The 26,331-nt window shown below is 42.4% G+C and overlaps 1 protein-coding gene across 1 annotated transcript in view; it reads left to right on the plus strand.

Annotated features, from left to right (window-relative positions):
* The first annotated feature begins 6 nt into the window (after window positions 1-6).
* The window catches only part of RNF130 (ring finger protein 130), a 109,225-nt gene continuing 82,900 nt past the window's right edge, over window positions 7-26,331 (plus strand). The window contains exon 1 of the mRNA XM_023193656.1: window positions 7-119. The gene's annotated coding sequence lies outside the window, so the exon portion shown is untranslated. The remainder of the gene's footprint in view (window positions 120-26,331) is intronic.

Raw genomic sequence — 26,331 nt, forward strand, 5'->3', positions numbered from 1 at the left:
GCAGGAGCCCGGCCGTGGCGCCCCGCTCACGTTCCGCATCGACCGGGGGCGCTACGGGCTTGACTCCCCCAAGGCCGAGGTCCGCGGCCAGGTGCTGGCACCGCTGCCCCTCCACGGAGGTGAGTGCCGGCCCGGGGGCGGCGGGCGGTGGCCACTGCATCCCGCGGAGGCGGCGTGGCTACGGTTCCCGGCCCCGGCTCTGGCCCTGGCTCTCCCGCTGCGCGCTGCCGGGCTGACGGCGCCAGCCAGGGTCGAGGCTTCCGTCGTGGACAGCCTGGCCTGCTCCCGTGGGAACCAGGCTTCAGGAGCGTGATTGGGTTTTCCCCTTCTTTGAAAAAAGACTTGGAACGGTCGTCTTTGCGTTCAGGCAGCTTGTTTGCTGGAGGGCATTGAGCTAGGAGTTTGCAGGGACAGCGTAGACAAAGGAGGTGGTACAAGAGCGCAAAACTAATTCATGGGGAGGACATCTCAGCCTGTATTTTGGAAGCGGCAGGTTTGTTCCTGAAATCACGGACTTAACGCTGCGCTGGATCTCGAAGGATGCGGCCCTTTTCTAACATAAAAACGTGCCGTTAAGTGGTAAATAGAGGGGGGGTTGTAAAGGGAAAATGGACATCTTCCCTGTTGCTTTTGGCTCTTGTTCTTGCCCTAGTAGTTTTACTGTAATTTGACGCCTAAAAATGTCACATTATGACGATTTGATACTAATCAGAACTACTAGCCAAGATTTTTCAGGTCACGGGTGCCGACCAAAAGGGAAATAGGTAAAATTTTCAAGAATTGTCTTTGAAACCATTTGGCTTAATGTCATATTTTCCTATGAACATGGGCTTTGTTGAGTTAATTATTTGGTGTAAACATATATTTGTTTAAATTATTAGTCATGGTTTGAAGGAAACGTTTTGCACATCGCAGAATATGATTTTTTGGGTTTTGGCCAACTTTGAACTTTTGGGAAATACCTGCTATTATCCCCACCCTCATTGTCACCCTGAGAATGCTGAGAGGGGATTTTTCTTTTCTAAACTGCTGTTCATGTTAGGATGACCTAAAGTAGGCAGCCTAAATCAAGTAATGGTTTGCTTTTGCACTCTTAAGATATTAACATATTATGCCCCTCTGAGGTCTATATTTGTATGCCAAAGTGCTAAGCTGTTTTCTTCTTTGAGACAGGCTGGCTGGGGAAAAATAATCACATAAGGCTTTTACTGTAGCCTGTCCTCAACTCAGACTGGGCTTTTAAAAGTCCGTTTTACACCAGTAATCAGGGGCTTCAGGTGCATATCTCATCTCCACTGTGTTAAAAAATGGCAGTTAGGGTCCCAGCTTGGCCACAGAAACAACTTTTGTCTTGGGTTCATTCAGTAAATATTTACGTTCCTGCTCTGTGCCAGTCACTGTGGTTGAGATGCACAGTGTGGCCAGACTCTGGGAACTAACAATGGTAGCCTCTTTTCTGGTGGGGAGAACCGTGAGGGTCACGTGGAAGGGTAGAAAGAGGAAGAGGGAGGCAAACTGTTCTGGAGCAAGGGCTGGCCCTCTGCAGTGTTGTGAAATTTGTGGTTTGTCTTTGAGGCTTGGTTCCCTCAAGCACCCCAAATCCATGGTCTGAACTTCAGATCCTTGCCTCTACAGTGTTCATGTGCTTCAACTACTTGTTGCTTGCTGTCACCCCAGACCAAACCCCCGTCTTTGAGAAAGCTTGCTTTAGGTGTTTCTGTAGAAGGGTATTGGGAACCAGCTCATGTATTGAGGTGTGAATGAAGGTTAGTCCTGTTCCCCTCTCAATGGGGAGGCAGCACTAGGATGAAAGGTTCTGAGTCAGGCCTATGCTCTACGTGTACTGTGACACTGAAAAAGTAACTGCCATTTAGCCTCAGTTTCCTCATCTGTAAAATGGAATGATGAAATGTACATCTCTTAAGGTTGTTGACAGGTTTAAATGGTTCCTTAATTCTGAAAAGAGGAGATTTGGTAACCTAAAGGAATCTCTCAGTTGGTGAGATTTTAGACACTGCAACAGAATGAACACATTTGGGCAGTGTGTGAAGACTGAGTGTGAAGTCAGTCCCCTTGAGGTTTAGTCTCCCTTTCCTTGATTCTCTAGGGGTCATTTTGTGTCCGTCCCACATGGGCCTGCTCCAGGTTTTCTCAGGGGGATGGGGTTGGGGGTGGGGGACCTACAGGTGGTCTGAGTCTGGCTTTGTAGCAAGGGTCTTCACACACATATGCCGTTTTTCAGTCCAGCAAATATTAATTGAAATCCTGTGTGCCAAGGCATTGGTGAAGGAGAGGCAACAGCAGTGAACAAAACAGATTTAAAAAAATCCGTCTCTGTAAAGCGTAGCTTCTACTGGGGATCTTTATAAGTTAGTCTGCCTGTCAATAATTTCTAAACCTATGGGTTTATATGAAATCTAAATCTTCTGCTGTTGCAGCAGGAACTTAGGAATTTATTTTAGAAACAGAAGTGGTGATATGTGTCTATTAAAATTATTCGTGTTTAAGAAAATGATTTAAAATTGGAATACTTGGGTATTTTACATTATAATCTTGATTTAATGAGTTTCACAGTTTTTTAGTTTTAGAAAAAATAGTGCATCCTTACGACCTTGATGCTCTTATAATTTTGAATTGAGGAGAATTCTTGACATGTTTATTGAGGACTTACTATGTGTTAACACTAAGCAAAGTAATGTTCAGATTACACACAAAATTATGAGACAGGTCCTGGTCCAAAAGCAGCTGTGGCCAATTTACGTGAAATGCATGAAAATTTGTTTTCAGGGTGTTTGGTAGAAGTAAACATAAAGACAAAAGAACTTTATAGTTTTCCTAGAGTTTAACATGATGGCTCATTTTAAAGCTGTGGATTGATTTATGAAACTAGAAACCTTTCTGTTTGCTTTGCAGTGCTGCTATCAGTTTGGCACGTGTGAATTTCTGAATAAGATTTATTTGTCCTATCCCTTTAAAGAACAAATAGTCAATTTTTTTTTCTTAGGCACTTTGGTATTTTAAAAGTATATTTTGGCAAGTGCTATACTTTATGTAGTATACTTTATGAACAAGTATACTTTAAAAATATGTCTTTGCCATTAAGTGGAATGCATTGGTGGGTGTCGAATCATTTGCCTGGGGCTAACACATTTTATATTTTAATTGGTAAAGAATTTGTGTTTAGAAACGGAGTTTTGAAGGAACGTGTCGTGTATTTATGCACCGATCACTGTTGCTTTCTTATTACTTACTCAAATAGTAAGCTTAGAACTAGGAGCAAAATATTTAGTACCTCTGCAGAGCAGCCTAGCAGGGTCTGTTGTGGAGCAGACATTGTAAATGTGCTTTCTGTGTGTGCACACTAACTTTTTGTTTGAGCCCGGTGTGGGGGTTGGGAGAGGAGAAAGCCTGTGTTGGTGATGTGATTATGTATGCAGATGTGCTGCTGGGGAAGAATTTAGTATCAGCCACTTCTTGCTTTGCATAGAAATTTTCAGGATTGGATGTTACACCCATAGAGAATAATTTTACCAAATAATAAACTTTTTTTTGTTAACTTGCTTAGGGATGCAATAAAACTCAAAAAAATGAATCTTAGGTTTTTATGTTTAAAAATGTAATCCTATTAGAGGACGCCTTTGATTCCTTTAACAAATCTGAAATTGGTTTTTAGAAATTCTCGTAAACAGTGGAGGAGATTGATGTGAAAACAAGATTTGGGTGAAAGGGGTCATGTAATTTTTGAATTCATAACAGCAAAGGCAGGGGCTATTGGACACAGATTTCAAAATATTCAGATAAAAAGGAGATATGATCATGGGAGCAAGGTCTCTGAATGTTCAGAAAGAGAATTCAGAAAGAGCTGGAGGCTCTAAAACTCAAATTTTAGCATAAATAGCCTGGCAAGAGAAAAGTGGCTATATATAATAAATTACATTTATGTTGAACTTTACAGCTTATGACATGTTTTTACATACTGTTTTTCCTTCACATTTGAATGATTATTTCCATTAGCCTATAAATGTTTGAATATTTTTTTAAAAACCACTTGATCTCTCCACCAAATCCCTATCCTGCTACCACCCCATTTCTCTCTTACAGTGAACCCCTTAAACATTATCTACATTTACTGCCTCTGATTTTTCCTCCTGCTGCTCTTCTCTTTGTGAAGGTCTTCTCTTGCCATGCCAGTGGTTTTGATAAAGATGTGGCATGTATAACAGATATATTTGATAGCAGGGGCAGAATTGCAAAGATCTTAATGTGTAGAATGATGAGCTATATAGCTTTAAAAAATTAATAGGAATAAAGACATAGATTTGAGTTTTAAAAAGTCACCTTCGTGGAGGGGAGCAGAAGGAGCTGAGGGTTAGCTACCTGTCAGATGACAAAGCTTGTGAGCTCTCACTGACTTCACCCCACCTTGCCCCGTCTAATCTTGCGCTGCATTTGGGCCTCAAGACTAGATAACTTCTAAGATCCCTCCCACCTTGAACAAGGTGTGACTGTAAATTAGTAAGATATGTGTTTTATTTTATTTTAAGGACAGGGTCTTGCTCTGTTGCCCAGGCTGGAATGCAGTGGTGTGATCATAGCTCACTGTAGCCTCGACCTTGGGGAGTCAAGTGATGAGTCCTCCTGCCTCAGTCTCCCAAGTAGCTGAGACTGCAGGTGCACACCATTATACCTGGCTAATTTTTTTTTTTTTTTTTTTTTGAGACAGAATTTCGCTCTTGTTGCCCAGGCTGGAGTGCAATGGCGTGATCTCGGCTCACCACAACCTTCGCCTCCCGAGTTCAAACGATTCTCCTGCCTCAGCCTCCCTAGTAGCTGGGATTACAGGCATGTGCCACCACGCCCGGCTAATTTTTTGTATTTTTAGTGGAGACGGGGTTTCTCCATGTTGGTCAGGCTGGTCTTGAACTCCCGACCTCAGGTGATCCGCCTGATACCTGGCTAGTTTTATAAATTTTTTGTAGAGACAGGGTCTCTCTGTATTGCCCAGGCTAAGACAAATCTTTTTAAACAAACTTGCTTGACTATGCCCATTAGGGAGAGTGTTGTTCTTGTTAAACCAATCATATTGGGAAGGTGTATTAGTCTGTTTTCATGCTGCTGATAAAGACATAGCTGAGACTGGACAGAAAAAGAGCTTTAATTGGACTTACAGTTTCGCATGGCTGGGGAGGCCTCAGAATCATGGTGGATAGCAGAAGGCACTTCTTATATGGCAGCAGCAAGAGAAAATTAGGAAGATACAGAAGTGGAGACCCCTGATAAAACCATCAGATCTGGTGAGACTTTTTCACCACCATGAGAATAGTATGGGGGAAACGCTCCCATGACTCCAGTTATCTCCCATCAGGTCCCTCCCACAACACTGGGATTTATGGGAGTACGGTTCAAAATGAGATTTGGGTGGGGACACAGAGCCAAACCTTATCAGAGGGTGTGCATTTGTGTACACATATATGCACATATTATGCAGCAGTGAAGACATTAAACGTTATTAGCATGACAGTGTTTAATGTTTGTGATATTACCTTTTCGATTGAACAATTTTATAAAGCCTGCAATATGTAACATTTTTATCATTGACAAAAATTTAGATTTGAATTTGATAAAAATTTTAGATTTGAATTTGGACAATAATTGAAAGTTATTCAGAGGCAGTTGTGAATAAGATACCTGCTTAAGCAAGGCAATGAAAATTTTGTTAAAAGAGAGAGAAACTATAAAGCAAGGAAACTTATTTTTTTCTGTGTTTGTGAACTCTTTCTTTACATAGTTCTTTTTTTTTGAGACGGAGTCTTACTCTGTCGCCCAGGCTGTAATGCGGTGGCTTGATCTCGGCTCACTGCAACCTCCGCCTCCCGGGTTCAAGCAGTTCTCCTGCCTCAGCCTCCCGAGTAGCTGGGATTACAGGCATGTGCCGACACACCTGGCTAATTTTTTGTATTTTTAGTAGAGATGGGGTTTCACCGTGTTTGCCAGGATGGTCTTGATCTCCTGACCTTGTGATCTGCCTGCCTTGGCCTCCGAAAGTGTTGGGATTACAGGCGTGAGCCACCGCGCCCGGCCTCGTGACTGTACTTTAACTACTTCTTTGTACAGCTTCCCAAGTGGGTTTAATAAATTATGATGTATCCACTCAGTGGAGTGTTGCACAGCCATAAAAGGGGATCGTTGTGAACTATGATTGTGTTAAATTTATTTATAGTGGATAAGGAGTCCAAGTAGTATGCAGACATAAAAGTAGTTGTTTTATATCAATTAGATAATGGGTGACATTTCTCTTAAAAATTATTGTTAATTTTTACTAGGAAAGGGGAAAAGTTTTCATGAAAGGATGGGGAAAAGTCATACCTTCTGAAGGGGATAACCAGGAACAAGTAAGTCTTTGCAAGGTTTTTTGTGTATGTGTGTGTTTTTTTAAAATTCATTCTGTAGCTCCAAGAACAGAGTGAATTCCATGCATTGGTTAGGATTATTAAGGAACTGGAAGGTACTAGGAAAATGTTGAAAAAGGCATGTTTTTCCTCTAGTAAGAAAAGAGGAACTCTAAGACTAAGACAACTTGGTCCCAATATGAAGCAAGCTAAAGTATGTCATGATTTTGAGCAGTTTGAATCCTAGACAAGTGGAATCCTAGTACAGGACTCGGCTTTTAATGTAATATTTATATACTGGTGATGTTAACGCTCTTACTGGTTTTGTGGTTTTCACTGTTTAGAACTAATCTGTAGTTAAAACATGGAAGACTTAATTCTAGTTACAGAGCAGAAACCTTGAGACTCTATAAACACAGATGACAAAGGTGGAGAAATGGAAGAGAGAAAAGTTAGAGAGGGTGAGGGAGTCAGTTTATTCATCTCACAGGATGGGGATTCAAGAGATAGTTTCTAGATGCAGAAGCTAGAAAGGTTCGAACACAGAGGAAAATAAAAATAACAATAAAATCGGGAGGAAGGGGAGATGAAGAGTGAGTAAACACACAATCCTGATTTGTGACATCATATATCTGCACACGATGTCCAAAGTTGACAAACCAAGAAATGATGACTAGAGACCTGTTTGGAACGGTGGAGTAGGCCACCAGAAGAACTAAAAACTGTTGAAAGTGGTTGCCTCTGGGGACTAGGGACAGGTAGGGTGACTGGGGCAGGTATGTGTCATTGCAAGCCATTGGATGAATTTGCTTTTTTCATAGATGAATACAGTAAGATTCCCACTCTTTTCCCTTTGCTCACTGCAAGTGAATCTGCTCCCCGGTTTTGTTTTTTCTCATTTGAGAAGCTTGTTATTTTCCCAGCATCTTCTCCAACTCTAGTGACATGCTGTGGAATTTGAGATTGTGCACAAACTAAACAATATTTCAGGAGACTGTGAAATCAGGGAAAGCTACTGTTAAATTGATTTTATTCCATAAATAGGCTTAAATCCATGGACATAGAAGAATTTATTATAATAGGTCCCACATTGCCTGTCTCATAGTGTTTCCTTTATCTCTGGCAGTTCCCTCCTTCCCCAATCCGTTGTGACAAGCTCTCAGCAGTAATGGAAGTGAGCTCAGTGTGATCGTGTCCTTTGTCTCCATTGGATGGAGTGAGTTATCTTTCAGCCCCCTCCTGGCTTCTCTTCTTTTTTTTTGTAATTCCATGAAATCACCTCTTTTTCATCTGTCTTCCAGAAGTAATTTTGTATTTACAGAAGCTTTTGTAAACACAAAATTTCCATTCTGGATGAACCATGTGCCGTTCGTCTTTCTCATGTACCGTTTGTCTTTCTCATGTGCCATTGGTCTTTCTCATGCTTCCTGAAGCTCAACCAGCAGCTGAATGTTGCTGGGGAAAGTGTTAGGTTTGAGATCAGACATTTCAAGAAAAACCAGATGGGCACTTAACAGTGTCCAGTAATCCAAAAATATTTTCTTGTAATGAAATAAGACAACACTGAGACGGAATTGTTTTCTCTCCACGTGCCTCCTGTTACCTCCTCATATCTTTATTTTTAGCCTAGGCCTCTCTGGGTTCATGCAGTTGGCTGCCTATTGGTATCTTTACTTCAATGTCACAAAGACATCTCCAAATTGACAAGCTCCACATGGAGCTTTGATTCATTTTTTCACCTCCCCATCTGCTACCAGTGCTCTCCAGTCTTTCCTGTCTCAATAAATGACATCGCCATCCACCCTTGTTATTTACAGAAATTTAGGACTATCCTTGCTTCTTTGGCTCACATTCCACATCTAATCCATCTCCATGATTCGCCTCTAGAATGGGTCATACGTATCTGTTGTTTGACATTTTAATGGCTGCTGCATTAGTTCAGGCAACTGTCATTTCCTACCGTCTTTTTCTTGGTCTCTCTGCCTTTTTGCATAACTTCTATCAATCTTTTCTTCTATGGTAGCCAAAATAATCTTAAAGGTTCACCCAATCCTGTTACTCCTTGCTTAAACCCCTGCAGTGGCTCGTCGTCATCCTTAGAATGGACATCGGCAGTCTCTGTGCAGTATGAGGTGTTCACTACTTGGTCTAGCTCCGGCCCCTTCCTCCTCCCCACCCCCAGGTCGTTTCTCCCTTGCTCACCTGCTGAAACCATTCTGATATTCTTTCAGTTCCCAGGGCTTCTAAGTTTTCTTTACAGTGTGTACCCTCTGGCTGGCATCCCACAGTGTGTGCTATATTAGTGGAAATTTACAAAAATTCTTTGGTTCTGTAAAATGGCCAGTTAACGGGACAGATTGAGAATCTTAGAATGTAATGGCCATTAGTAATCAACAAGTCAAGTCCCCCCTGGGAGGCTTCAGCATCCCAGTCAGATACTTGTACAGCTTAAGATTGAACAAATGTGGTGACAGAAATATGCCACGTTCATCTCTGGCAAACCGAGTGTTAGAAAGTCGTTTTCATCTGGAAAAAAATGGTTCAGATATTTATAGACAGTTTCCTTGTCTGACTCAAGTCCTCTAACCTTTAGGCTTCATATCCCTATTTATTTTGACCATTCTTGGGAATATGTTATCTTAAACCTCAGAGTGCATTTGTCTATTAATATTCCACTTAAAGGGTGTAGTGGGCGCTGTAGTCTGAATGTTGGTGTCCCCCTGAATTCGTATGTTGAAGTTCCATTTCCAATGTGATAGTGTTAAGAGGTCGGCCCTTTGGGGGTGATTAGTCTGTGAGGGCAGAGCTCTCATGAATGGGATTAGTGCCCTTATAAAAGAGGCTCTTGGGGGCTGGGCGCGGTGGCTCACACCTGTGATCCTAGCACTTTGGGAGGCTGAGGCAGGCGGATCACGACGTCACGAGATTGAGACCATCCTGGCCAACATGGTGAAACCCCATCTCTACTAAAAAAAAAAAAAAGTACAAAAATTATCCAGGCATGGTGGCATGTGCCTGAAGTCCCAGCTACTCAGGAGGCTGAGGCAGGAGAATCACTTAAACCTGGGAGGCGGAGGTTGCAGTGAGCCGAGATGGCACCATTACACTCCATCCTGGGTGACAGAGTGAGACTCTGTCTAAAAAAAAAAAAAGAGAGACTGGGGGAGGGGAAAGCATGTTTGCCCTTTTCTGCCATGTGAGGACACAAAGAATTCTCCATTGATGAAGCAAACAGAAGGCCCTGATGCCACATCAGCTGGTGCCTTGATCTTGGACTTCCCAGCCTACAGAACTATGTGAGACAAATTTATGCTGTTTATAAATTACCCAGTCTAAGGTATTTTGTTACAGCAGCCCGAAAGGACTAAGAGATGAGTTAAATAGTGTCCATAAAAATTCATGTCCCTCTAGAACCTCAGAATATGCCTTTATTTGGAAATAGGATCTCTGAAGGTGTAATTAGTTGAGGATTAGGATAAAATCATACTGGTTTAGTGTGGGCCCTAATTCCAAAGACTAGGTGTCCTTATAAGAAGAGGAAAAGATACAGAAAGACACACAGAGAAGGCAGCCATGGGAAGGAAGTTACAGAGATGGCATCATTTTGCCACAAACCAGCGGGTGCAAGGCATGGCTGGCAGCCATCAGACACTGGGAGAGGGGCTGGAGGCGGTTTTTCCCTTGAGCCTCCAGAAGGAGCCAGCCTTGCTAACACCAGACTTTGGGGCCCCAGAACTGTGAGACTGTGTTGTTTTAAGCCACCAGGTTTGTGATGTCTTGTGGCAGCCACAGGAAACTAATAAAAAGAGAATCCCAGCGTTGAACACAGGAGTGCAAGGTTAGCTTTGCCAGCACAGGAGAGAGTAGAGCTACTTTCTTCATCCTCTGGACGTGCCTGAAGTCACGTCAGTTGTTTTGGTTTTCCTAATCATGGACTCATCCTGAGCTTACTGTTGATTAAACTTTCAGTGTTATTCACAGAGGCTGCTCCTGAGCCATCAGCCATTTCCTTCAGCCTTTCAGGATACTTTCTGAATCCTGATATGTCACCCACAGTCTCCACTCTTTCTAGCAGCTTGTGTCACTCGTGAATGCATGAACATAGCTTTCTGTATCTTCATGTGAGTTAGTGGTTCTTGGCCTTTTGCTTTGTAGATCCCCTTTAATAAGTGATGAACGCTGTGGACTTTTCTCCAGAAAACTATATATTTATGGAGATATACACAACACTCTTAGTAAAGTTTAGGAGGCCAGTTACCTCTTGAAGCCCCAAGTGAAGAATCCCTACTCTAAGTTATGGATGGAAGTACTGGCAAGCGAATGAACAGGCCTTGGTAGTGTGCTGCTAGAAATCTGGGATGGTTGGTGTTATTCTGTTCATCACACTCTTCAGGGATGGCCCCTTTCACAGAGCTTTCTATTTCACTTTATTGACTTTGCATTTAGCATGTGTTTCTTCAGCTTACGATATCATCAAAGACATGATCAGATGCTCTGGTGGAAAAAACAAAGATACTTTATGTACTTTGTCCCTGATTGGCTAGGCCGGGAGCCACTGCACAGAAGGAAAAGAAGCGAATCTTTCTGGCTTAGCCTTGGTGTGTTAGTTTCTTATTGCCACAGCAACAAACTACCATGAACTAGGTGGTTTACAACAACACAAATTTACTTCTCTTTCGGTTCTGGAGGTCAGAATTCTGAAATGAGTTTCACTGACCTGAGTGAGACCAAGGTGTTGGCAAGACTGCGTGGCTTTGGAGCTCCCCGGGGGAATCATTTCCTTGCCTTTTTCAGCTTGTAGAAGCTGCCTGTGTTCCCTGGTCCATGGCCCCTTCCCCCATCTTCAAATCTCTGACTTTGACTTTCTCCTTCTGTCATCCACATTTAAAAGATCCTTGTGATTACGTTGGGCCCACCCAGATAGTCCAGGAGAATCTCTTTATTGTAAAGTCAGCTGATTATCAACCTTGTTTCATCTGTAACCTAACACCCCCTTGCCCTGTAACGTGATGTATTCACTGACAGGTCCTGGGGATTGGGAGATGGTCATCTTTGAGGGAGCCGTCATTCTGCCTGCCTCACATAGCAGGCCTGTGCTGGCAGCCCACCATTACAGCTTTCTCTTCACACTGTCTGCAAATTGTTCCTTCAATAATCGTGTGTGAAACTTTGCCAAGGCTTAGTGGGACCCTAACGGGTCAGTTGTTTTCACGGCTCACCTTCACTGTTTCATATCAGAGTGCTCTGTACACCTGTACACAGGTTAGTTTTCCCACGTTTCTTTTCTATAACTCCTTAAAGGTCAATGGTGCAGCTTCTCATTTGCATGTTATCAGCAGACTAGTTCATCTGGATCAGAAAAATCCTAAATTCCTGTGGGACAATCGCCTCAAGTATTCATTCATCAAATAATTATTAAGCACCTACTGAGTACCAGGCAGGACAAGAAGTTCCTGCATGCTGTTGCTGTCTGGTGGGGGGAAGTAAAAGGAGTCCGCTCTTGTGTCCTAGCTGGGGAGAGCAGGCCGTTACACAGGTCAACACAGAATTATGTAATCATAGTCTTGGGAAAGCATTGGGATGCTGAGAGCAAAAATGGCAGAAGAGACTCAGTCTAGGGTGGACAAGGCATCCCTGAAGAAATGATGTTTAAGCTGAGACTGCAACATGAGCGGATATTACACTGAGAGGGGGCAGAAAGGAAGATGTTTCGGTCCAAGGAAGTACACACGAAGACTAAAAGGTGCAAAAACCATGATGTACTTGTGGAATTTGAAAGGAGGTAGAGAGTAAGGGGGAAGAGTGGGGCACAGTAGAGGTGAAAAAGTCAGTGTTTTCCAGGCCTTGCTAGGATTTTGGACTTTATATAAGAGGAATGGAAAACTATTGGAGAAATTTTGTTGTTTTAAAATTTTTTAATTGTGGTAAAATATGTATAAAATCGACCATCTAACTGTTAAGTAGTGTTAAGTACATTTACACTGTTGTGTGACCAATCTACAGGACTCTTTGTCTTGCAAAATGGAAACTCTATACCCATTATACCGTTATTACAGTGGCTCACACCTGTAATCCCAGCACTTTGGGAGGCTGAGGTGGGCAGATCACTTGAGGTCATGAGTTCAAGACTAGCCTGGCCAACATGGTGAAACCCCCATCTCCACTAAAAATACAAAAATTGGCCTTAGCCTGGCGTGGTGATATGCACCTGTAGTCTCAGCTACTCAGGAGACTGAGGCAGGAGACTCGCTTGAACCCGGGAGGCAGAGGTTGTAGTGAACTGAGATCACGCTACTACACTCCAACTTGGGTGACAGAGCGAGACTCCATCTCGAAAACGAAAAATAAAAATATAACCATTAAACCACAAGACTCCATTACCCCCTCTGCCCCAGCCCCTGCCAACACCGCTCTACTTTCTGTCTCTATGAATTTGACTAGGTTAGGTTCCTCATAAAAGTGGAATCATCCAGTATTTGCCGATTTGTAACCGGATTATTTCACTTAGCATATGTCCTCAGGTTCATCTGTGTTGTAGCATGTGTTAGAATACTGTTGAAGGATTTTAACCTGGGGAATAAAGTGACCAGATTTTTAAAAATTAGCAAACATTTTTACTAGCTGTAACATACACTGAAAAATACACAACCGTAACTCTGCAGCCTGACCACTTCCCACAGAGTGAACACCCTGATGTAACCATGAACGTAGTGGAGAACTGGAGCCTGGCCAGCTTTGCAGACCCCCTCAGGTCCCTTCCAGTCACTCCTCCTTCCCTCCTCACTCCCCAGCAGTAACTGCTGTCCTCACTTTGACACCGTAGTTTACACCTGTTTCTTAACTTATGTGTGAAGGACAACTTTTTACCTACAACACTCCAGACACCAAATGTGTGGGTTTTCTACATCAATTGGATGTCCTACAGTTTAACTCAATTCTGACACTAACTACCTGGTGAAGTTAGCACAGACCCCACAGGTAAAGGGCCAAAGGGCCTAGTCCCACAAAACTGCCGCCTACTTCAGACACCTGTTGTAGGTAGTGGGTCAGAGGGTCCCCACACGTCTGACTTGGCTGCAATTCAGGAGGTTCCCGTAACTCCCTACTTAGTTTGATAATTTGCTATATAACAGCTCATAGAACTCAGGAAAACACTTTACTTACTATCCGTCGTTATTATAAAGGGTGTTATGTAAGATACAAATTAAGAGCCAGATGGAGAGGTGCATAGGGTAAGGTCTGGAAGGGTCGCATGACCAGGAGCTTCGGTCGCTATAGTGGGGTGGTGTGATAATCCTCTTGGCACATGCCCAGCCCAAAGCTACCTGAACCCTGTTGTTTAAAGTTTTTAGGGAGGCTCCATTACACAGACATGATTTTTTTTGAGACTGAGTTTCGCTCTGTCACCCAGGCTGGAGCGCAGTGGTGTGGTCTTAGCTCACTGCAGCCTCCACCTCCCAGGTTCCAGCAGTTTTCTGCCTCAGCCTCCCTAGTAGCTGGAATTACAGGCATGCACCACCACGCCCAGACAGTTTTTGTATTTTTAGTAGAGATGGGGTTTCACCATGTTGTCCAGGCTGGTCTCAAACTCCTGAGGTCGGGTGATCCTCCCACCTCAGCCCCCCAAAGTGCCGCTGTGCCCACCCCTACACAGACGTGATTGATTAAGTCATTGGCCATTGGATTAGCTCAACCTTTAGCCCCTTGCCCCTCCCCAGAAGTTTGAGGGGCTGGGAGTTGGGGCTGAAAGTTTCAGTCCTCCAATCACACGACTGGTTCCTCTGACAACCAGACCCCGTCTTCCAAGAGTCACCTTATTAGCACAGTCTCTGGTATGGTTGAAAGGGGCTTATTATGAATAACAAAACATGCTCCTCTCACTGCTGTCGCTCAGGAAATTCCTAACGTGTTGGGAACTCTATGACAGAAACCAGGGATGAAGACTAAATATGTATTTCTTATTATATCACAATATACATGGAGTCATGGTATGCCTTCTTGTGACTCGTTTCTTTTGCTCACATCATGTTAGTGACATAAATTCATGTTATTGCATGTAGCAGTGGTTTTGTTGGTGATCTGCTTTATGAATATGTAATAGTTATGCATTCTGTTGTCCATGGGCCTGTGGGTTTCCTGCTTTTTGGTGGTTAAAAACAATGCAGTCCAGTCATGAGCATTGTATGTGTCTTTTGTACACATATATACACATTTTATTGGGAATATATTTGAGTGTCCGTAAGACACTCTTAAGAGAGGAAGAATTGTCCTCTTTCTCTGAGTTGTCTTTCAAGCCCAACATGTCCAACATAGTTCATATTTCCTAATCTGTTTCTCCTCTATTGTTTGCTGTCTGTCAGTAATACCACCTCTACCCAGTGTGTTTTGCCAGAAACCGAGGAATCTCCCTCTTTAGACCCCCTACTCCCATATCTGAATAATTACTGGGTTCTATTGATCCAAACTCCTAAATATCTCTAAAATGTGGTCTGTTTCTCTCCACACCTGTTGCAGCCTCCTCTGGTCTCATCTGGACTGTGGCTCCCTTCTAGCCCATTCTCTGTAGTAATAGGACACAGATTTTTCTCTGTTGCCCATGTACATATAGCCCCAGGGTATGCATTAAACTCATAAATGTCATACATACACAATTTTTTTTTAACACAGCTACTATCTTAAGACTCAATACTTAGGCTAATAGTAACAGCTGGAATAAATCTATATTTCTAATAGTCTTTATGTTATTTTCTAGTTTTTTGACTTTCTTTTCCAAATCTGATTGGTGGTGATGGTTTGTTTTTTTGTTTTGTTTTGTTTTGTTTTAAGACCCAGTTTTGCTCTGTTGCCCAGGCCAGAGTATGGTGGCACCATCTCAGTTTACTGCAACCTCTGCCTCCCGGGTTCAAGCAATTCTCCTGCCTCACTCTCCTGAGTAGCTGGGATTAAAGGTGCACACCACCACACTCGGCTAATTTTTGTATATTTAGTAGAGATGGGGTTTCACCATGTTGGCCAGGCTGGTCTTGAACTCCTGACCTCGTGATCCACCCACCTCAGCCTCCCAAAGTGCTGGGATTACAGCCATGAGCACCACGCCAGTGATGGTTTTAACCCTTTATAGTAGCTAAAAAGAGAGAAGTATCTGCTCTGCCAGTTTCTTTTTGCTGGGGTTTTTAAAAAAGGCATTTGTCCATTTGATGAGGGACAATTTAGTAAAAAGTGGATCATTTCGTCTGTAAATCCTGTAACCGAGCAGTATATGGCTAGTATACTGTTGGCAGTATTATCTGAAAACAAATGGATGAATGAGAGAGTCACTACCATCCCTTTTGCATTTCAGAAATCTCTCTCTTTATTCAGGACAACTGGTATACCACATGAGTCAGACAGACAGACAGACAGACACACACACACACACACACACACACACACAAGTCATCTGACATTCAGGTTGAGAAAAGCAGCCAGTGTTAATCCTTAATTAAATGCCAGTAAAACTTAACTTACTTCTGGCCAGGAATGGTGGTTCAGAGTGAGACTCCTTCTCAAAGAAAAAAAAAAAAAAAAAACACTTCTTTTTTGGTTGTTTGCTTTTTCTTTTTTTTGAGACAGAACCTCACTCTGTTGCCCAGGCTGGAGTACAGTGGCTCGATCTCGGGGCCTGGCTAATTTTTGTGTTTTAAGTAGAGGGGTTTTCACCATGTTGGCCAGGTTGGTCTCAAACTCCTGGCCTCATGAGATCTGCCCACCTCGGCCACCCAAAGTGCTGGAATTACAGGTATGAGCCACTGCTCCTGACCAACATTTATTTCTTATTACCAGTAATCAGCAGAGTAATTTTTGTAAAGCTCAAGTACATTTAGGAACGCCCATAGAGAAAAGATCAATAAAACAAAAATTTAAAAAGTCAGTTGTAGTTCTATATGCCAGTAACAAACAATTAGAAAATAAAAATTTCACAATACCATTTAAAGTAGTGTTGGCACTGAAAACTGCAAAGCACTGTTGCAGGAAATTAAAGATGTACATAAACAGACTTTTCATGTTCATAGGTCCAAAGACTTGTTTTGTTAAGATACCTTTGCCCTTCCAAACTGACCTACATATTTAGACCATCCTATGAAAATACTAGAAATTCGTATGGAAGTAAAAGGGACTCAACAGTAGTCAGAACAGTCTTGAAAATAAATAATGAAGAAAATTCACATTTTTCAGTTTGAAAACTTACCACAAGGCAGTGTGGTACTGGTAGAGACACGGTAGATGGGTGAAGTAGAACTGAGAACCAGAAATAAACGCTTTTGTCGCTTGAGTTTTGACAAGGGCGCCCAGACAATTCAACAGAGGGAAAGAGTAGTCTTTTCAGTAGAGGGTGCGGGGACCGCTGGGTATCGGAGAGGTTAGCGGGGCAGGGAGGATGCCAAAGGAATGTGCGTTGTCTGAAAAGTTAAGTGGCCATCTGCATCTGTCCCTGGCGAGGAGGGTGACATGCAAAATTCTTTGCATTTGGTGATATAATGCAAAGTGACTAGAAATTTGGAAGAAAGCAACTGTGTAATTTTTAAGTTTGCAAATCCTAGGACAAAGAAAGCTGGGTCATTACAAATCATCTCAAGAAAGAATATGAGTGATTAATTGAAGAAACCAGCATGGATGCTTAAGATACAAACAGCTGTTCTACTGAGATGAAGTAAAAATAGGTAACAGAAAAACCTATTCTAAGAATGTATTTGCTGGCGGGGCGTGGTAACTCACCCATGTAATCCCAACACTTTGGGAGGCCGAGGCGGGCGGATCACGAGGTCAAGATGAAACCCCATCTTTACTAAAAATACAAAAATTAGCTGGACGTGGTGTTGCACGCCTGTAGTCCCAGCTACTTGGGAGGCTGAGGCAGGAGAATCGCTTAAACCCGGGAGGCAGAGATTGCAGTGAGCCGAGATCATGCCACAGTACTCCAGCCTAGCGACAGAGTGAGACTGTGTCTCAAAAAAAAAAAAAAAAAAAAAAGACTGTATTTGCTTTTTTACAATCTCTGCACTCATTTTCAGTGTCATGTAGCCGCGCTTGTTGCAGTTCTCAGGTTATTCTCCGTGGTAGAGAAAGCAAAAACAAAAAGAGTCTTGAGAAATGTTTCCATCCGTCATTTCTTTGGCCCTGGGCAGTAGACCTATTTCTTTTCAACTTTTCTTGCTCTGAATATACTTTAAAAATAAATAAATAAAATTTTTGTGAGAAGCAGCTTTGCTTGTTCCTGTCATTACTGGCAACCTTCAACTTTCTGGGCTTTTTAAAGAGAAGTTGTGTAAGCCTGTAGCATCATCTTGTGTTTGCCTTTTCAGGTTTTGTTGAGTCCTCCTCAAAGCTTAATTTGTCTTGTGTGTTCTTGCTGCTTTCTTTGTGTAATGTGTCATTTTCTTTCTAATCAAGATGATTTGTTACTCAGCTTTGTTTGCCCAGGATTTTGTAAACTCTGAAATGATACGTTGCTTTCTTCCACATGACTTGTCACTTCTGTTCGGGGCCTGCGTTGGGCTCGGGCAGCTGTTCACGGGGTCATACCTGGCCACTGTCCTGTGGGAGGCGAAGTGAATGGAAGCTGAGGGGTGAGATCTCTTCCGCAGCTCTGTAGGTGGTTGGAATACCTGTCGGTGCCATATCCTGTCTGCCAGTTTTGTGATCTGTTAAAAACTTTTATCTTTACTCCATTTGGCCAGTTGATCTCGGCATACTCTTGCATCGAAGTCTTATTTTCCTTGCTGCCTCTCAGAGGTGTTCTTGAGTGCTTCTGTTTACTTGGGATTCCTTGAAGGACATACGTTATCTTGACATAAAATACTTTTTTTCCCTCTGAATAATAGTAGCTTTCCATCATTATAGGCCAATCTTGAGACCTTCCTCAACAAGTCTCACTGATTATTTTCTATATTTAAGGTAAACATTAAGATTTTTTCTTATTACTCATATTTATTGGTTTATGGATATCTCAGATTATGAACACTTTAAACCTCATTTTCTCATGCGAGTAATCTCTTTCAGTCTTTTTTTTTTTTTTCTATAATCCTCCATAGGGACTGATTTTATGATTTCCCTCATGTTCCCTTCCTCCCGCCCTCCTCACCAATTTAGCTTAAAGTCCTTTGGTCGCTGGTTAGTCAACCTCTGGACAGATGGCTTCTTCCCTGTTAGTGTGAGCTGCATGACTCCTGACCTGTCATTACATTTTAAATTATGGTCCACATAGCCCAGTCTGTCATTACTGTCATTGCGTCAGAGTCATTAGTACTGGAAATACTAGAAGAAAGAAGTGAGGAGATAAAACAGGCTTGCTCCCACATTCTTTTCTGCCCAAGAGTTAATAATGCCTTCAGGCGCTGCTCTGGATCAAGGGTGGTGTCCTTGTGTCCCTGTGTGTGGCAGTAGCAGTGGGAAGTTGAGTCTCCATATGGCCACTTGGCTTCCAACAGGAATTTTAGTCCTTTGTGTTTCAGTAGATGATGCTGTTAGCCAGAACTCTACACTGGAAAGGGATCACATGTGAGAGGAAGCTAATAAGTTTGGAGTGCTCGGTATTCATGGAGAAATGTCTAGCAGGCAGGTGAATATTAAACAGAAAAGCTCAGGAGAGAGATTCAGATTTCGATTATGATGTACACATAGTTGGTAGTTGAAGGCAGGGGAGTGGAGGATACTGCCCACTGAGAAGAGAGGGCCTAGGACAGACCCTGGCGAGGGTCTAGCAGTGGAAAATGACGAAGAATAGTTAGAGAGATGGGAGGAAGACATGATGGATAGGAGCCAAGAGAACAGAGAGCCTCTGGAAGAGTTGTACTCAGTACTGTAATTCCTTTGTGGAGCGAAGAGTGATGTGGATAAATAATTAACACTTATATTGCACTGTGACTCCAACTTTGTATGAGGACTGAGCTCTAATTTTCAGTTATATAGATCTGTAGCGTCTCTCTTGCATCAAGTATCTGTTGCATCATTCGTAATAGAAATTATTATCATTATTGAAGTTGACTTTTCATGCGAAGTGATTTGTATTAGCCGTCATTTAAACTTATCCTTAAGATGCTTTTTATTATGTCATGGAGAACATCCAGCAGATGTATTTGCATTCTAAGGATGTAAAAAATAATGAAAATCCATTTGAGATGTACAGTAACTAAGTTCAGCAGACAAACGATGACGGACGGCTGCTGACAAGTGCGTTTACTGGCAGTTCCACTGTTGGAACATTCCTGCCACGTTGACTGCGGCATCCAGCATTTAGGTGTCCAGAAGACATTTTGCTGTCACCTTCTTAAAAATCCTATACAAAAAGGTGATAATTTGTTGTGAGAATTTGTTTCTTTAGGATATAACTGAAGAATTACAAATTGTCATTTAGGAGAAAAACAAGAAACACATTTAGTTTACTTTTTAAAAGTACTAAATTGGCCAGGTTTGGTGGCTCATGCCTGTAATCCCGGCACTTTGGGAGGTCGAGGTGGGCAGATTGTTTGAGTTCAGGAGTTTGAGACCAACTTGGGCAACATAGTGAGACCCCATGTTGGGGTAAATGCAAAAATTAGCCAGGCATGGTGGTGCATGCCTGTAGTCCCAGCTACTCAGGATGCTGAGGTGGGAGGATTACTTGAGCCCGGGAAGTTGAGCAGTGAGCTCTGATTGTGCCACTGCACTCCACCCTGGGCGACAGAGTGAGACCCTATCTCAAAAAAAAAAAAAAAAAAAAAAAAAGACAGTGGAATAACAGCCCTGAAGTGCAGAGAGAAAATTAACAGTCTAGAATTTTTTACTTAATTAACCTGTCACTCAAGAATGAGAACAAAAGAAAGATGTTTTCAGATGTAAAAATACAAGTTTACCTAACAGATGCTCATTGAAAGAATTTCTAAAGGATGTAGAATAAGGAGGAGGGAAATGGAACACAGAAGGAAAAAGTGAGCTGTGAGGAGGACTGTGATAGTGAATTCTGTGTGTCACCTTGACTGGGCTGCAGGTGCCCACATACTTGCTCAGACAGTATCCTGAGAGAATTCTTAGGTTTCGGTCAGGGTTACCGTTTGAATGCGTAGACTGAATAAAGCAGATTGCTCTCCAGAATGTGGGTGGGCCTTATCCATGCCATTGATGGCCTGAGTAGAACAAAAAAGTGACTTTCCCTAGAGTAAAAGAGGATTCCTCCTGCCTGACTGCCTGACTGAAACCTTTGGCTCTTCTGGGTGCTGAGCCTGCTGGTCTTTGGCCTGGAACTCCATCCGCTCTGCTCAGTCTCCAGCCTGCCAGCTCACCCTGCAGACCCTGGGATTTGTCTGTCTCCGTAACTGCCTGAGCCAGTTCCTTAGAATAAATTCTTTTGTATCTACATATCTATATAAAGAAATAACCAGATAAAGCTAGAGATAGGGACAGTGGCCCTGCCCACGACTTGATTTTGGACTTCTGGCTTTCAGAATTGTGGGAGAATACATTTCTGTTGTTTAAGCCACCATGTTTGTAGTACTTCGTTCTGGCAGCCCTAGGAAACTAATATTTAAGAGCCTTGAGGTATTCAGGAGAATAGAGGTACTGATTAATTGTAGACCTTTTATCAGGTATGCATGTTAACATTTTAAGGGTAGCCACTAAAAAAATAGAACTTGAATATATAGATGAGGAAAAGGGGGAAGTGAAATGTGGTCTATATATTCAAAGTCAGAAAGGAGAGGAAAAAAGTATAAAGAAGCTTAGAAAAAGAGAATAAATAAGAACACAATAAAATAATAGAGATGAATCCAAATATATCATATACATATGCAAATAGACTAAGCCTGGCAGTTGAGACTCCTTTTGCAGTCTGATTTAACCTGTGGGCTGCTTCTCAGAATAGTGTTAAGTGCAGGAGTAAATAGGATTAAAGAAAATCAAGTATACTGAAACACTGTATCAAAGTATTTAAAATACTTAACATATTTGTGACATGGTAATACTTGTGTAGTTAACATTAGAAGCAGGATTCAGTGGTGGGCCTAATCCTTTATCAGTATTTTGCAGTATTTGCAATAACTGTAATGTGGTTGCCGCTGGTTACAGAGTTACAGATGGTTTGTTATCTATGTTTATAAATAAAGAAAATGCTAGCTTTCAGTTAGATTTTAGCAGAAATAAAGATGATTTCCCCTCATCCGAATGTCGCTCACTCCTGAATTCTGTCCCCAGAGCCTTGTCAAGAACGCTTGCTCTAGCTGCTGCTCTTCAAATGGGCTTCCTCTCCCAAAAGCTCGCATTTCCCTTGAGCGAGGGAAGGAGGCAGAGGGCTGGAACCTTAGCTGCCTCCCTGTGTCAAAAAGCACTTGGAAACCAAAGAAGCTTTCTTCTTAGGTTTTGGCCTTTTTGGTGGGTTTGAATAGCCAAGTATGGATTCTGATGAATTGAGAACCACTCTATAGGGTCACCTTGGGGTTTGAAGCTGTTAATTGCCTACCAGCCTCTGCTTATTTAAAACAGAAAACAGAAACCTTATGTAATTCAGGCGTCTGCCGTCACTTCTATGCAGCCACATGCTTTAAGTGACACCTGTTTGAGCCCCAGAAGGGGGTGTGGGGCACAGAGGGATAAATGACCTAGGGTGAGCTGCACAGAAGTAAAAAGCTTAAATTACATACCTGGAGGGTTGGCTTTTTCTGTCTCCCACTGGATATGAACAGGGAGCTGTGTGACTCCAGTTGCTGCTGGCAGTCATCTTATAGTAAAGAGGGGACTCTTAGGATGAAACCGAAGCTACGGATGACAAAGGGAAGAGATGAAAAGGAACCAGATCCTGGAGACACTGCCGAGGTGCTGACTTCTTCAACCCAAAATATGGCCCTGTTCTGAAACAGGATAAATTTCCTCTTCCCCGCATTTTTGAGATAGCATCTCTGTCTCTCTGCTTCCCAGGGTGGAGTGCAGTGGTGCCATCACAGCTCACTGCAGCTTTCAACTCCAGGGCTCAAGTGATTCTCCCACCTCAGCCTCCCAAAGTGGTGGGATTACAGGCATGAGCCACCACACCTGGCCTCATTGTTTTTAATCAATCAAAGTCATTGATTTTTGTTACATGGAACACTGGTTCTTCCTATGTGAGTCAAGCAGAAATTGCCTAGATTCGGGGGTTAATCCTGTAGCCTTTGATACAATATAATCCTATCACCTAGAAGCAGGGCAGAGCAACCAGGAAACAGATAAATTAGATAGAGTGATTTGCCATAAAATGGACTACAAACAAAGACTCCCTTCCACACCCCTTCCGTGTAAACCAGTTGAAACCTTGAAGAACTCCAAACTTTTAACTCATCAAGTCAAGGCCAGAGTTTTTGCTTGGAATGGAAGGGAAAGAATTCCCTTGTGTTTGTGTAATTTTCCACTTTCCTCTCCCGATTCTTAGCATACTGTCGACCTGATTTAGCTGTGTCTATTAGAAACTGGGTTCATATAAGTAAAAATGAAAAATGATTTCTCGAAAGAGGGCTGCTCAGCATGAGATGTTAGTAAACATCGTTGTTCCAATAAAAATTAAAAAAGTGTGCTGTTGACATGGTGAAAACAAGCCCTGGAGAGTCCTGGGCCCACATCAGGGGAGGCAGAATACTCGGTACCATCAATATTGAAGGTTTGAGTGGAGGAAGAAGAGGCAGTAAAAACCCAAAGGATGACTGTGGTAGTGGAGGAGGAAAGCCTGGAGGAAGTGGGACCTGGGTGTGGAGAGAGGAGAGTGCTCGGCTGGGGCAGGCCAGTTTGGAAGACAAAGAGTGGCCTGAGAGTTATTTTATTTTATTTATTTATTTTTTGAGACAGTCTCACTCTGTCGCCCAGGCTGGAGTGCAGTGGTGCAATCTTGACTTACTGCAACCTCTGCCTCCCAGGTTCAAGTAATTCTCCTGCCTCAGCCTCCTAAGTAGCTGTGATTACAGGCCCACACACCATGCCAGGCTAAATTTTGTATTTTTAATAAGACGGGGTTTCACCATGTTTGTCAGGCTGATCTTGAACTCCTGACCTCAGGTGATCTACCTGCCTTGGCCTCCCAAAGTGCTGGGATTACAGGCGTGAGCCACCGCACTCAGCCAGAAGAAAACATTTTCAATAAGACCCAATGAAGCTGAGTAATAAAAAGAAATGTTAGGTTTAAGTGAAGGTGTAGAAACAGTAAGATAATAAGTTATATCCATGGAAGTGGAAGAGAATGAAAGCTCGACCCAAGTCCAGTAGCTGCCATTAAAAATAAAATTAAGAAATTGATAACAGAAATGATGAATTGTATTTTTTTCTTTGAAACATAAAATCAGAATTTGACAGAAGGAAAATAAGGAAAGATAGGGTAGAAGCAGGAAATTTAAAGAATAAAGAAGTTATAATCTAATTCAGGAGCAGGAAAGCAACCAGACCATAGCTGACAATGGGGAAATCTAAATCCGGGGTAACTAATTAGTCTCATTTTTATTTTTACCTCTTTTGTAGGAAAGCAACTGATAGAACATTACCGTAGGTCAGGATATTACCACATGAAACAGCTCTTAGGCCGGGCGCGGTGGCTCAAGCCTGTAATCCCAGCACTTTGGGAGGCCGAGACGGGCGGATCACGAGGTCAGGAGATCGAGACCATCCTGGCTAACACGGTGAAACCCCGTCTCTACTAAAAATACAAAAAAAAATTAGCCGGGCGAGGTGGCTGGCGCCTGTGGTCCCAGCTACTCGGGAGGCTGAGGCAGGAGAATGGCGTGAACCCGGGAGGCGGAGGTTGCAGTGAGCTGAGATCCGGCCACTGCACTCCAGCCTGGGAGACAGAGCAAGACTCCGTCTCAAAAAAAAAAAAAAAAAAGAAACAGCTCTTTGCCATAAACTTTTTTTAAATGTCAGTTTTGGCTTAATTTCCCTGTCATTTTTCCCCTTTTCCTTCATCAAGCGTGTTAAACATCTATGTGCCAGACATGTTCACAGGAGACGCTAGACCTCACATTCCGGAAGGAAAGCCTCAGAAGTAAACAGCCAGTTACTAATACAGTTGATAAATGCCAAGATGGATGTAACCTGAGGGTGCCATGGCAACTTGAAAAAAGCACCCAACTCAGTCTTAGGAGGCTGGGAAGGCATTCTGGAGAAGACGTTTTGACAGAATCCTGAGGCTCAGAAGGTGGTGGGCAAGAGTGGTGGGACTGGCGTTTCAGGAGGATGAAGCGACATACACAGGCTCTGAGAGGGAGAGGCACATCTTTGCCACTGTGCTGTGCGGCCACCTGTTTTGACCATCACTGCAGAAAAATACTGTCCTAGGCTCTCACTTCTGCCCCTGCAGCAGACTGACAATTTCAGGGGTAGGAAGGAAACCATTAGCCTACACCATAGCATGGTGAGTGCTTCTTATATGGCATGTTTACATTTCTAAGAAATGAGATTTTACTAAATCAAATGAATCGAAGTGGAGGAGAGTTTCAGACTGGTGGAATGTGGAAGAGATGTTTCATTCCTACAGCCCTTTAAATATTTACATGTTATTCCTACCTGAATATTCTTCCCCTTCTCTCATTACAAATCAGATATTTTCCGAACTTGATCTTCTTGAGTTTGTATAGTGTTCTAGGTTCTGTTACATATCGTCTTACTTAGTTTTACAAGAGTTCAAGAGAAGAGTTTAGTCTTTGTTCTGTGTTTTTATGCTGGCAACTTATGTACCTGCCTCCTTCCTGCCTGGGCAAGTTTCAGGGGTTCCATGTGAGCTCCAGCTCACACTGAATCTTGACCATCGTCCTGCCCTCCTCCCTCCTTCAGTCTCTAAACACATTTCATGTTGGCACCCTCTAATGTCAGCTTCTGTGCTAGTGCCAGTTATGATGCCTCAGTAAATGTGGACGCCCCCCCCCCTTTTTTTTTTTTTTTTTGGGAAACAGAGTCTAGCGCTGTCACCCAGGCTGGAGTGCAGTGGCACAATCTTGGCTCATTGCAACCTCTGCCTCCCGGGTTCAAGCGATTCTCCTGCCTCAACCTCCCAAGTAGCTGGGATTACAGGCGCACACCACCATGCCTGGCTAATTTTTGTATTTTTAGTAGAGATGGGGTTTCACTGTGTTGGCCAGGCTGGTCTTGAACTCCTGACCCCATGATCCACCCACCTTGGCCTCCCAAAGTACTGGGATTACAGGTGTGAGCCACTGTGCCCGGCCATGTGGAGGTGCTTTAAGGGTCAAGAGCAAGGCATTTGCCCCATTTTCTCTCTCTTTGGTACTTAGCATGTTGCTAAGCATAGAAGTTACTATTCATTTAGGTGAAGAGCCCATAATTGTTTGGTTCCTGTCAAGAGGTAAATAAGTCTCATTACTTTTAATATTTTTGGACTCAGCAGGAAAAGCCCTAGAGGAAAAAAAATTTAAGTTCTATAGTAAAATATTTTGTATTATCTATCTTGAAATTTTTATCAAAACCTCTAATAAGTTTTTCCTGGCTATATAATTAATAAATGCGAATAATTCAGAGATAGTATCCTCTTATAAAATGTGGCAGGTAAGAAAAATGGAAGTACAGTAATTCTGAATTGGAACAGAATTGCTATTGACAAATTTTAAAGGCTCATAGTTATATAGATATTTTACACCATAATATGTCTTCACTTAATAAATTTCTCAAGTGTAAACAACTGGTATTAAATTTTGGAGTAATACTACTTAATCATAGTCATCAGTCTTCTTGGGAAGTTGTTATAGAGTTGTTGTTTTCATTATTTATAGTTTCTTAATTACAGGAGGGAATAACTGGGTAGAATGAGTATACTACAGTATTAAGTTCCTGTTTATGAAAACCTCTTACTTTCTTCTGAATAATAAATACCACTTTTTTGAACAGAAACCTCCTATCTTATTCTTGCTTATTTTGTATTGTACTACAATATAAATGTTTTCAGAGACCTTTTGTGGATGATGATTAA

The sequence above is a fragment of the Piliocolobus tephrosceles genome, chromosome 4 (assembly GCF_002776525.5).
Source record: "Piliocolobus tephrosceles isolate RC106 chromosome 4, ASM277652v3, whole genome shotgun sequence".
NCBI classification, from domain to species: Eukaryota; Metazoa; Chordata; class Mammalia; order Primates; family Cercopithecidae; genus Piliocolobus; species Piliocolobus tephrosceles.